Below are 12,344 nucleotides of genomic sequence, written 5' to 3'. Positions count from 1 at the left end.
TTTTAAAGGCTGGACCTCAGTGGTGGCAGCCTCTTCCCCTCCTTGCCCGCTCTCCAGCAGCTGCTATAAGTTGCTCAAGGGCCGTGGCAGCTATTGAGAGGCAATGGGGTGCTCCTTTGCAGCTACCACTGCTGCCACTGTCACTCAGGACAAGAGCCAGCTCACCCTCACACTAGGTTCAGCGCAGGCAGGGGAAATAGGGACATTCTGGGATGAAATCAGAAACCGGGGTGGCTTTTGTAATTCTGGAACTGTCCCTGGAAAATTGGAACACTTGGGGGGTATGAGACTTTAGTTTAGAAGGTGTTTGCCCCCAGGCTACTCAAAGTCACCAGCTGCCAAGGTAAAGGTAAAGGTAAAGGGACCCCTGATCATTAGGTCCAGTCGTGACCGACTCTGGAGTTGCGGCGCTCATCTCACGTTATTGGCCAAGGAAGCCGGCGTACAGCTTCCAGGTCATGTGGCCAGCATGACAAAGCCGCTTCTGGCGAACCAGAGCAGCACACGGAAACGCCATTTACCTTCCCGCTGTAGCGGTACCTATTTATCTACTTGCACTTTGAGGTGCTTTAGAACTGCTAGGTTGGCAGGAGCTGGGACCGAGCAACGGGAGCTCACCCCATCTTGGGTATGCGAACCGCCGACCTTCTGATCGGCAAGCCCTAGGCTCAGTGGTTTAACCCACAGCGCCACCCACGCCCCTCCAAGAGTAGGTACAAAGTTAAATCTCAGTTGGCAAGTAAAAGTTCCTCGAGCCCAGCACTGTTTTCAGTGGGTTACAGGAAACACCAAAGTACAGTACAGCCTGTGCTTGCCTGCTGGTGTTTATCTTTGAACTGCCCACAACTGCCATTGTGTATCATTTTCTTCCTCAATTCTCAGAACATAATTACTGAGGCTATTTTGAAAGAGAGATACTGATGGCAAGGAGGGCTCTTTGGGGGATGGGCTGTCCTTTGCAAACCAAAGCTTTCATTAGCATCTTCGCTGCGGTCTGTTTTTTTGTTGAAATGTTTACTTTTGTTATTTCTGAGGCCATCGTCAACAAGTCTTCTCTATGACCCAGATCTAAAGTGTGCACTGCACAGATCTATAAAGTGACTGGCGTTATCCAGAAAAAACTAGTTATTGGATCTCTGGTGTGGTGTTAAAGAGGTGCATCTTGAGCCATTGGCTTACAATTTTTGAATGATTTGTTCGAGAGACACACTTCTTTGCTCTTTGATTGATTGATTGATTGATTGATTGAATGAATGAATGAATGCCTTCCCTCCTCCCACAGTGGTGTTCCCTGCTGCTGTTTAATTAACTTTGTTGTTTGTCGATTTTGTGGGGTTTTTTCAGGCTGTGTTTTTAATACTCCTTTGTACTTGTGATACTTTTGTGGTCATTCGGTAAAGGGTAGACTACAATTACAAATGAACAAAAGAAAGAGTGGAGGATTCCATCTGGCTGGGGTGTCTCTTCCCACCAGACTCTCTTCTCCAACAGCTCTGGATCTCTCTCTGAATGGCCTGATCTAGAGCAACCCAGGGCTATCACCATCTGACTTGGCTGAAGCCCAGATCCCCACCCCCGCCTGCAAATCAACCAAAGTCATGTTGGGAGTCAGACCTTGGCTGAATCCAGGGCACAGACACCACTCACTGTGGAAGCACACAAGCCCCCGATCAAAATCTCCCTGCATGCATGGGAAAAGGAAATGATGTGGCTTTAGAGCTGCACTCACTCTGTGCCAAACCTCCAGTAACTTCATGACAGCTGTGGGTGCAGCACTCCACACCTCAGCATGCCTGCACACACATCACAAACAGGGCACACAGAGAGGACACACACACACACACAACCTCCCCTTCTCAGCTGATCTGTGGCCCAGGTTCTTAATCTGGAGCTGGAGATAGCTTTCTCCAAATCTGGGCTCAGACATGGCCACCCACAGCCTGTCCCCAGGCTGGCTGTCTTGAGTAAACAGGGATGGAGGTAGTGATCCTGCTTTCTGCAGGCTTAAACCGCTCTCATGCCCAAACCATTTGCACTACAGTCGAGCGATTACGATCAACTGGCCAACGACAACAACTCTCTCTTCTGACCGCTGAGTTCACAAACTTTTGCTTTGGACCCTCCTCTTTTCCTCCCGCCCCAACCGTATATTCGCAGGAGAAACCCAACCGCTTCCAAGCGCCGCCGTTTCCTTTCACAAGGCTAATTGCTGGCAACCTAACTGTATATATTATGTTGTCAATGGCGGGTGCTTGGATAAATAAAATAAACACTGTTTCCCTTGCCCCTGACTCATGCTGGAAAGGAGGGACTTTTAACGAATGTAAGCTGGACTAATTGTGCTAATCAAGCGCGACTCATTTGATAAGCCCTGTTAATCTTCCAAAACCAACTCCAAGGGTTGTGTGTAGGGGTGAGCAAAGAATGGCGTTGCATTAATGCTCTGTCTAGAGCTGCCCAGAGAAGTAGCGGCCTCTTGACCTTCTGTACTGAAACCAAGCCCTGATGCTCATCTGGTTTCAATTCCGCTATTTGTGCACCTTGTTGTATTTATTATTGGATTCCTGGCTTCCTCTCCTTGCTTTGTATATACCAGGCATTTATGAGAAATCACTGATCCACTTGTTATCATTGGCACCTGGGTGCCTTTCGAGATCAGGCGGCGCTGCAGGAATGCAGAGAAAGTGAATGCGATTTTGGAGATACACATTGGCTAGGATTTGTATGTAGTGGTCCAGACCTAATTCCTCCCTCCCTCCCCGCAAGCCCTCCTGGTAAAAACAAGTTACAGGTAGGTAGCCGTGTTGGTCCGAGTCGAAGCAAAATAAAAAAATTCCTTCAGTAGCACCTTAAAGACCAACTAAGTTTATATTTGGGTATGAGCTTTCGTGTGCATGCACACTTCTTCAGATACAAAGAAGTGTGCATCTGCACACGAAAGCTCATACCAAAATATAAACTTAGTTGGTCTTTAAGGTGCTACTGAAGGAATTTTTTTATTTTGGTAAAAACAAGTTCAACTTATTTATAAGATGCTGTATATTCCTTCTTGACTGAAAATTGATAGCAGAACTGGCTTGGGGAAGATCAACCGCCCTAAAGAATTCAATTACCCGTATATTCCGGCGTATAAGACGACTGGGTGTATAAGACGACCCCCAACTTTTCCAGTTAAAATATAGAGTTTGGGATATACTCGCCGTATTAATAAAACGACCCGCCGTATAAGATGACTCCCGACTTTTGAAAAGATTTTCCTGGGTTAAAAAGTAGTCTTATACGCAGGAATATACTGTACATTCACTGCCCCCCCCCAATCTCTTCCTATTAAATGAACTGTTGGTAATAAAACATTTGACCTCTAGGCTTTGAGATTGCATTTACCCAATAGAGATATGCTGGTGCGAATAACATTCATCAATGCATATTGGGCCTTCACACCAGTGTTGGGGCTATAGCTGAGGGGTAGAAAATGCACTTTGCATGCGGAAGGTCCCAGGATTCTGGTCCCCTTCAACTCTATAATTCTATGGTTTTAGGTGAGTGGACCAAACAGGAAAAACTCTCAAGTTAAGCCAAGCAGAAGGCAGGTTTGTCCACTTTGAACCTGACCCTTCACCTTAATTTTATTCCTGCTCTCCAGAGACACTGAAAAAGAGGCCCAAACCCTGAAATGTCAGTGAGATCAAGGAACCCTATTCCTGAAGATGAGCCTCAACAGGCAGCCTGAATTTTCCTCCTTAGACAGGGTGTTAACTTGATTTCATTAGGATCACAGAATCGAAGCGTTTGAAGGGATGCCAAGAATCAACTAGTAGTCCAACCCTCTGCAATGCAGGAATATGCACCTGTCCTATACAGGGATCGAACCTGCAACCTTGACATTATCAGCACCATGCTCTAACGAACGGAGCTACCCAGCGCATATTGTATCACACCAGGCTCATTCTCCTTGCGAACAAGAATTTGCATTGTGTTCCTTGCAGAATGCAAGTACATGTCCCCTGAGCCTCGCAGACAACGATGACTCCGATAGCTTTTGCAAATGAAATCATTTGCATGCACAAAAAGTTCGCCATGCCGAGCCATCAAAACGCCAGGGGATAACAATACGGTATTTAAAAGAATGGGCTGTATTCAATATAGATGGTGGTCTTTCTTTTCCTTGCAAGGTACGGTATGTGTCAGACAACTGCAGTTGCATGCCAAAATATTCCTCAGTACAGTAATTTAAGGATACTGCTCCACCTACTGGGGGAAAACACTGTTCTCTTTTGCTCTTCAGTGGGGCCCTGCAGATTTGCTTGCAGAAAGTTTATGCAGAGCATTTGCAACTGATGGTGTTTGTAGGTTATATGGCAGTGAGCATTCATCCAGAGGCAGCAAAATTTGCAACAGGAAGCAGAAGAATTCAGTGATGGAGACGGGGCTTGGGCACCCACAAGAGCTTCACAAAACACCTCTGAGGGTTGCATGTGTCTCATGGGTTTCAGTTACACATGTGTGGGCTGGGGAGTAAGCTCAAATGAAGTCATTGGGATTTACTTTGGAGCTAACATGCACATTGAGTCACGGCATCTCATTTTAGTCTGCATTAATTTTGTATCTTGAGAATGTTGAGCATTTGCCGGGGTGAATGTAACAGAAGAGTGCAGAAACAATAGTCTGGTAAGGCTGGTGGTAGAAAGATTACAGGAACTTTAGGGTTATAACCCCTGGCAGACAAAGCTATTTTAAGTACAAAGCTGCATATTCTGACAAGCATCAGTTTACAAAGAAGTTGGTTGGCAATTACCGATCATTAGCATTTCCCTCCTGCTCTTCAACCAGAAAAAAAACCCAAAAAACTCCCAGTGCAGTGCACATGGATCAGTAACTGTATCTTACCTGCCGTCTGGCAATCATAAAAGACACAGCACAAAAGGAAAAGGGATTGGGAGGGAGAAGGAAAGGAGCAAACTGTTTCTTCGTCCATGTTAACAATCAACAAGAATGGAAAGATTTCAAGGAGAAGAAAAGACCGACACAGCTGCACCATGAATTAGCAGAAAGGCATTGTTGTTGTATTAGGACAATAGCAATGGCCACCAACTAGGGTGGCTTCAATAGAGGGTTAGACTAATTTATGGGGAATATGGCTGTCAGTGGCAGAAGTCCTCTGAATGCCAGTTGCTGGGAATTGCAAGGGCAGAGAGTGCCCTTGTCCTGCCATTGGGCTTCGCATAGGCATCTCATTGACTGCCGTGAGAACACAGTGCTGAACTAGTTTGCCCACTGGCCTGATCCCAGCAACACACTATTTATGTTCTTATGATATTGTCATTTTTGTTTTAGATCCTTTTCCTGCTGGTCTTTAGTATGAAATCCACTGCCTTTCCACAGCTGTAAAATTCAGCAAGGAAGCAAACAAAAGGAACAGTAATGCGGCAGGGAGGAAACCATTCGCTAAACAACAGTCATTTTTTCCTTTCGATTCCATTACAATCCAGTTGTTGATTTTTGGTTTTGGTTTTAATCATCGCTATTCACCTGCTGGCGCTGACATTTCGTTTAAGCATGTGGAAAGCTGAGGAGGCCACTGAACAAAGCAGGCTTAAAAAAAAAACAACCAAAAAATAAACACCCCAAACCACTGCCTTATCAGTCAGCAAAAAAGAACAGGACTCAGGAAACAATCAAAGCTTCCTTTAAAAAACTATCGGTTTGGAAACATCAAGGTCAACAAAGGGGGGCATTGGCCGTTTCGCAGCGAGTTCTATCAGCACAACGGCAACACTGTGTGCAGGCCTCTTGTTTTCGGAGCTTTTGAGTTACGATAAACTGTGTTACACGTGGGCTAAACAAATGTTGCCTGACTAGCAGGCCATACACTCTGGAGAACAAAGAGGGCATTGTCTGCTTTGCTCCAGGGGTGCGATGCTTAATCAGTGTGTTTGCATTGTGTTGGCTTGGTTTCAAGCACATATTGTAGCTGAATATCCAAGGGGGGGGGGGGAGAGAGAGAGATTAAAAATAATATCACTCATTTCTCAATATTATTTTTTTCTGAGTAGCATGTACACAAAGGGAGATGGGCTGGATATTCAATCCACTAGCAGCCGTTCGCTTATTCTTTCCCAAGAAGGGATGTAAAGGGCAACACAATTTCTTGGGAAGGGTTGCAGCTCAGGGGTAAAGCATCCATCTTGCATGCAGGTCTTAGGTTCAATCCCTGACATATCCTGGTAGGGTTAGAAACATAGCCAAACTGAAAGCCTAGAGAGCTTTTGCCAGTTAGAGTAAGAAATTCAGAACTAGATGGACCAATGGTTTGACTCAGTATATGCCAATTTCCTGTGTCCCCAGCCCTTGCCATTAGTCTCTGTCCCTAGTGTGAGAGTTGTTAGGGGACCTCTATTGCCCTCACAGAGCTACGATTCCTGGGGTTCCCTGAGAGAAGGGATTGATTGCTAAGCCACTCTGAGAGTTGTACCCTCCAACATTTCTCCAATGAAAATATGGACGTCCTATTCCATAATATGGGGCGCGGGTGGCGCTGTGGTTTAAACCACTGAGCCTAGGGCTTGCCGATCAGAAGGTTGGTGGTTTGAATCCCCATGACGGGGTGAGCTCCCGTTGCTCAGTCCCTGCTCCTGCCAACCTAGCAGTTCGAAAACAGGTCAAAGTGCAAGTAGATAAATAGGTACTGCTCCAGTGGGAAGGTAAATGGTGTTTTCCATGTGCTGCTCTGGTTCTCCTGAAGCGGCTCAGTCATGCTGGCCACATGACCCGGAAGCTGTACGCCGGCTCCCTCAGCCAGTAAAGCAAAATGAACGCTGCAACCCTAAAGTCGTCCGCAACTGGACCTAATGGCCAGGGGTCCCTTTACCTTTACCTTTATTCCATTATAATAATTTTATTATTTATACCCTTCCCATCTGTGACTGGGTTGCCCCAGCTACTCTGGATGACTTCCAATATATATAAAAACATAATAAAACATTAAACATAAAAAAACCCCATCCCTATAAAAGGCTGCCTTCAGATGTCTTGCCTTAGAATTCTGAGTTCTTCTGAATGGGAGCCAGTTAGGAAATGACATCTTGGTGGATTGGGAGCCAGATGCAAAAATTGCCACCTTGAGAGAATGGATTCGGGGGCGGAGGAAGGGGTGTGTGGGCCACCCTGAGTGTCACCACTGAGGGGGGTGACAAAATGGCAGGTGGCACTCACTGCGGTGCCTGCAGCACGCCGGAGCCACAATTCTCTCCTGGGAGAGACGTGGTGGCTTGGGCGCATGCAGGCTCCGCGCTGCCCAAACGGTCCGCCTGCTGCCTCCCCTCCAGTTGTAGGGAGGAGTGGAAGGAGGCAGGCAGACTCCGGAGGCCCTGCGGTGTGTCCCACACCTATGGTGGATGCTGGGATGACTCTACCATGAAGGCACAGCCCCACTTTGAAACCACGGAAAGCAAAACCTCTTGGAAACTACTTTAAGAGGTGTGGAAAAACACGAGAATAGACAAACACTGCTGGATCAGGTCAAAGGCCCATGTAGTTCAGTATCCTGTTCTCACAGTGGCCAGGCAGATTGTCAAGCAAATGTAGCCAGAATAAAAATCTCCCCTGCCCAGATCCTGCCTGCAGCCACATGCAATTTCCAAAAACACTTCATCAAGAGGGAAACTGTCAACCAAGCCACCACCTGACTTTGCAAGTGCTTTCTGCTAGATTCTTTGTCACAGCAGTTGTCAATGCAGCCTGTTTTACACTGAGCAGGGAACGCATTTAAGTTCATCTGCCTGACACCCTCCCACGCTACATCTTAAGAATGTTACAAACTGCACTTCTGGGCTCCAACATCACACCTGGTTTTCCTCCCAACATCACACCTCCACCTGCCAACCTGGTTTTTTTTAAAAAATTAACAGGGTGGTGCTCTTATCTAACTCTAGACCAGAGGTGGGGAATCTTTTACAGACCAAGGGCCACATCCTCTTCTGGACAGCCTACAATTGGTCCCTTCCAATTTCATGATCCCATCCCATGCTATATGAAAGTCATGGCTAAATTGTGTCCCATTGATTTCAGTGGGACCTAAGTTCAGCTGCTTAGTTTAGTCCATATTCAATTCAATGTGCATAGTGTTACTTAGTTCAGCTGGTCCTACCGGGGGGGGGGGCTGGCTCCCATTATTTAGATGAGAATCTGTGATACATCATTTACTCCGGTTGGCAGGGGGCCCTCCTGCTAATTCTGCTCAGTGGAGCCCCAAACATCTGCCCCCAAAGTCTTGCCCTAGGTGCCCCTTTGGTTTAACATTCTGCTGGATGATGGGAGATCCAGAATAGCTGGAAGGAGGCCCTTTACACCAGGCATCCCCAAACTCGGCCCTCCAGATGTTTTGGGACTACAATTCCCACCATCCCTGACTACTGATCCTGTTAGCTAGGGGTGATGGGAGTTGTAGTCCCAAAACATCTGGAGGGCTGAGCTTGGGGGTGCCTGCTTTACACAGTGCACAGTTGAACTATGGAACTCACTGCCACAAGATGCAGTGGTGGATGCCAACTTGGGTGGCTTTGGAAAGGGATGGGATAAATTCATGGAAGACTATCTGTGGCGACTAGTCATGATGGCCTATAGGACTAGAGGTAGTGTACCTGGATTCCAGTTGCTGAGGATCATGCTATAATAATCAAATCCTGCTTGCAGACTTCCCATAGGCAACTGGTTAAACCCTCTGTCTAAAGAGCTCTGGATTAGATGGGGCTTTTGGTCTAACTAATCCAGCAGCGTCCTTCTTACATTCTTAACTGGAAGAAGAGCTTTGAAGAACTCAGAAGCTCACTTGCAACTTCTGTTTGCCCTTCAAATGGCATCACACTATACTGTAGCTTTTGCAATGAACAGTGAGCCGCCCATTAACCAAGTTGTGTGGGGCAGTACTCGGACCCAGATGGCTTTTGGGGGGCAGAGGGGGGAAAGCATAATAAGTGTTAAGGTGCCAGCTCGTTTGCCTAAGATGTTCATTCACATTCCCCTCTAAAGCTGGCTTCCTGCACTCTCTGCCGAATTATTATTATGGTGCAATACAGCCAGCTAGTGGTGAAGACTGTTAGCAGCCCATTGAACTGATATTTTAAACCGGCAATATAAATTCACTGGAGTGTATATAAAAACAGTGCTAAAGACTACATGGATGTTCAGGTCTGTTAAAGAGATTATTGGGAGAGGCGAGTTCCTGAACTGATCAGCCAGTCCTTTTATAATCATGGACTACCCATACATTATATTTGGATAGTAAATCAGTCACTGGAAACTTGAGAACCATCTGGCGGATGAGGAACAGAAAATCTACCTGGGAGGTGGGGAAGCTGTGGCCCTCCTGGTGTTGTTGAACTACAATTCCCATCAGCCAATGGTTAAGGATGGTGGGAGTTGTAGTTCAGAAACATCCAGAGACAGTGGAGACTGATGGGCATCGGGCCTAGTAGGCTGAAGGGCAGGGGACCAAGAGTAGGTGGAATCAGAGCCAATGACAAACAGAGTCAACCCAGTCTAGCTTTGCCCCCATCCTCTTCCCTGCTTGGTTCTACAACTCTTGAGACCAAGGAAGAAGCTGACAGCCAGGCCCACCCCTTAGACTGGTCCTAAGTAGTAGGGTGGTTGAGAACGGACTGTTTGGAGAACAGATTCAACACCCCCCCACACACACACAAAGGCTCAAACATCTCCCAGAACAATGAGCAGGAACAATTAGGAAAGGGACATACAATAAAGGTAAGGTAAAGGTAAAGGGACCCCTGACCATTAGGTCCAGTCGCGGACGACTCTGGGGTTGCAGCGCTCATCTCTCTTTACTGGCCGAGGGAGCCGGCGTACAGCTTCTGGGTCATGTGGCCAGCATGACTGAGCCGCTTCTGGCAAACCAGAGCAGCGCACAGAAACGCCGTTTACCTTCCCACCGGAGCGGTACCTATTCATCTACTTGCACTTTGACATGCTTTCGAACTGCTAGGTGGGCAGGAGCTGGGATCGAGCAACGGGAGCTCAGAGCCCTAGGCTCTGTGGTTTAGACAGAGCCACAGCACCACCTGTGTCCCTTAAAAATAAAGGTACAGTATCTGAATACAAATGGATGGTGTGACTACACTTGGAATATTGTGTACAATACTGGTCACTCATTCTCAAAAGGGAGAAAGAAAGTACAGTATCCGGCGGCTGGAATACCTTCCCGATGAGGAAAGTCTAAAATATTTGGGGATTTCTAGTTTAGAAGATGCTGCGAAGGGAACAGGTTAATGTGTCCAACATAGTGGCATAATTTTCCAAGATAACATTTCAGCCCCACTTGTGTAACGCAGTGATTTGGCAATCGTAGGACCCATGAATCTTAAAAAGAATTGAACTTTTTTTTTTGAGGTTGTTTTTTTCAAACCAGTCACATCAACCCATCTGTTAAGGAATTCCAAGTCATGGGCATGCAAGAGACACTGCAGACACTTGTGAATAGAGCAGAGCCTAAACCACTGGTTCCTGAACTTCCTCTACCCACAATAGACCACTTGAAAATTGCGGACGGTCTATTTCTCTGCCTGTTGCAGTAATGGTAAAGAATGGTACATTAGATGCTGTATGGTTTTTAACTGTTTTTACACACATGCTGCTAAACACATTAATCTCAGACTAGTTTGGGAACATATGGCTGTTATTCGCAAGTGCAGCACCAAGCAGAGAAGTGATGGCAAGTAGCTTAAGCGTGAACAGCACCCATTCACATTATCGAAATGCACCCACAGGGACCTTGTCTCTGCACCCACCCACCCCCCACCCCCGTAGCTTTATTTCCTCTTCATAGGATGAACGAAACATCCAGGACCAAAAAAAAATCTCAAGGATCACCTTCCACATGAACTGAACTTCCATCATATTCTGAGGGACTGCCTTGGGTTCCCAATCATCAGAAGTATGTCAGTTGGGTAGCTGATAGGGCATTTTCAGAAGTAGCTCACCTGCAATTTTACCCCAAAGGACAGCTGACTGCCCCCTCCATAACCTGAAGGAGCGTCTCCACCCCCATCGTTCAGCCCGGACACTGAGGTCCAGCTCCGAGGCCCTTCTGGCGGTTCCCGCACTGTGAGAAGTGGGGTTACAGGGAACCAGGAAGAGGGCCTTCTCAGTAGTGGCACCCTTCCTGTGGAACACCCCCCCCATCAGATGTCAAGGAAACAAACAACTACAGTGAACCCTTGGATCACGTTACCTTCGGGTAACGTAACTTTCAGGTTGCGAACGCAGGAACCCCGTAAGTGTATACTTCTGGGTTTCGCTGCCCATGCATGCCCAGAAGCGCTCTACTGCGCCGCATGTGTGCGCAGAAGCAGCGCCTCTAGATGCAGACTTTTTGGGGTACATACGGACCCCTAGAATGAATTAAGTTTGTATCTGGAGGGTCCACTGTATCTGACTTTTAGAAGACATCTGAAGGCAACCCTGTTTAGGGAAATTTTTAACGTTTGATCGTGTTTTTAATATTCTGTTGAAAGCTGCCCAGAGTGACTGAGGAAACCCAGCCAGATGGGCGGTGTGTAAGTAATAAATTATTATTAGCCAACCTAGCACCATCTAGCTGCTTTGGACTACAACACCCATCAGCCTCAGACAGCACTTGTGCGTCCACTACAGATGTGAGTTGTAATCCAAAATATATTGAAGGCACCAGGTTGACAAGGTCAGGCAACTACTGTATGTATTGTTTTATGTTGCTACAGCTTAAAAAAACACATCTTCTCATTTTTAACATTGTTGCTGGAGTTGTATAGTGGTATCTCGGGTTACACATTTTCAGGTTGCATACCGCGGGAAACCCGGAAGTACCGAAAAGGGTTACTTCTCGGTTTCGCCGCTTGCGCATGCACAGAAGCGCTAAATTGTGTCATGCGTGTGCGCAGATGCGCCGCTGCAGGGTAAGAACGCTGCGGGTTGCGGATGTGCCTCCATCACGGATTACATCCGCAACAAAGGTTCCACTGTATTATTATTGTTGCTTTCTTTTTGTTTGGAAATCATCTTAAAATTTGAAACAGTAAGATTATCAGGGTCTGAAGGCACACAATGCTGCAACCTTGCTGAAGTCACACAGGTCTGGTCAGTGCTGGGAAGGGAAGCCATCTGAGAGCCACATATATCTCACCTTGAGTTATTGAAGAAAGGCTGGATACAAGTAGAAAGGCTGACATCCACCTAGGTCATGCTTCAACTTGACCCACGTAAATCAATGGACTTAAACAACTTGCCTATTGAATTCAATGGGTCTACTCTTGAGTGTGATGAACACTGATTATCACCCATAATAAATAATCATG

This window comes from Zootoca vivipara, chromosome 5 (assembly GCF_963506605.1).
Source record: "Zootoca vivipara chromosome 5, rZooViv1.1, whole genome shotgun sequence".
Lineage (NCBI taxonomy): Eukaryota > Metazoa > Chordata > Lepidosauria > Squamata > Lacertidae > Zootoca > Zootoca vivipara.
This window is presented reverse-complemented; position numbering follows the sequence as displayed.